We start from the raw sequence: 856 nt of genomic DNA, 5'->3' as shown, positions 1-856 counted from the left end.
CCTTTTTACCCTGTTGGAGAAGTTTCTGGATGTGCATATGGATTTGATTCTTAGAAGGTCTCATTCATCTATTTTATCTTCTCCTGGTTGTAGATAGAGCACTTTTGAAGAAACATGTACCCACTGTTTCCAGTTCCTGGTGTTGGATAACTTTAGAGTGTGTCTCAAACCCAAGCTCAAAATGCCACCCCAAATACAGATTACTTAATCGAGAAGCAAAAGGTTATGCCTCATTTTTAAAGAAGCAAAACACGTGAAAAAGTACAGAGACTCCAATAGTGTATTGTTGGTTACTTGTAAAACATGCAACGGGACGGTTAAACATCATGGTAAAAGGAGACGCTTTCTGTCATCATTGACAAGGAATCCTAGCCCTTCTCAATCTTCCCTGAAGACATCCCAGAGAAAGACTCCAAGTTCTGCAAACCCAAACCATGATAGGTTTGGTTCCACAGGGAAGAGTCCAGCATTGATTTTCAGAACACCTACATCTGGACAGTTAACACCCACTTTCTCTTCTTCCAAGAATATGAGCAAAATGAAGCAATAGTTCAACTAAAATTGTTGCTCAGTCAACAGGAATCCCAGAAGGATGGACTTTAGAAATTTCTCATCTTCTCTGTAAAGGATGGATTCAGGAAATCAATCAATCAATCAATTGTACTTTCTAAAGCTAAATCAGAAAAAAATCCACACATTGTTTTAAAATTTTTTCATTCTTTTTGCAATACATAAATACTCGATTCAAGAGTAAAACAAACAGGGGAGCTCTGGTGGCCTAGTGGCAAGAAGCTGCACTGCAATCCCAGAGGTACATGGTTCGAATCCACCAGATGCTCTGCCAGGAAAGGAGGGA

General features: G+C 39.5%; 1 pseudogene; it reads left to right on the top strand.

The window, feature by feature from the left end:
- Window positions 1-856, top strand: part of LOC102859107 — an 8,906-nt pseudogene that overhangs the window by 1,828 nt on the left and 6,222 nt on the right.

Source organism: Elephantulus edwardii, unplaced genomic scaffold, assembly GCF_000299155.1.
Source record: "Elephantulus edwardii isolate Elephantulus edwardi_28Jun2011 unplaced genomic scaffold, EleEdw1.0 scaffold00209, whole genome shotgun sequence".
Classification (NCBI taxonomy): Eukaryota; Metazoa; Chordata; class Mammalia; order Macroscelidea; family Macroscelididae; genus Elephantulus; species Elephantulus edwardii.
Note: the sequence above shows the minus strand (reverse complement) of the source record. Positions and strands in the feature narration are given on the sequence as shown.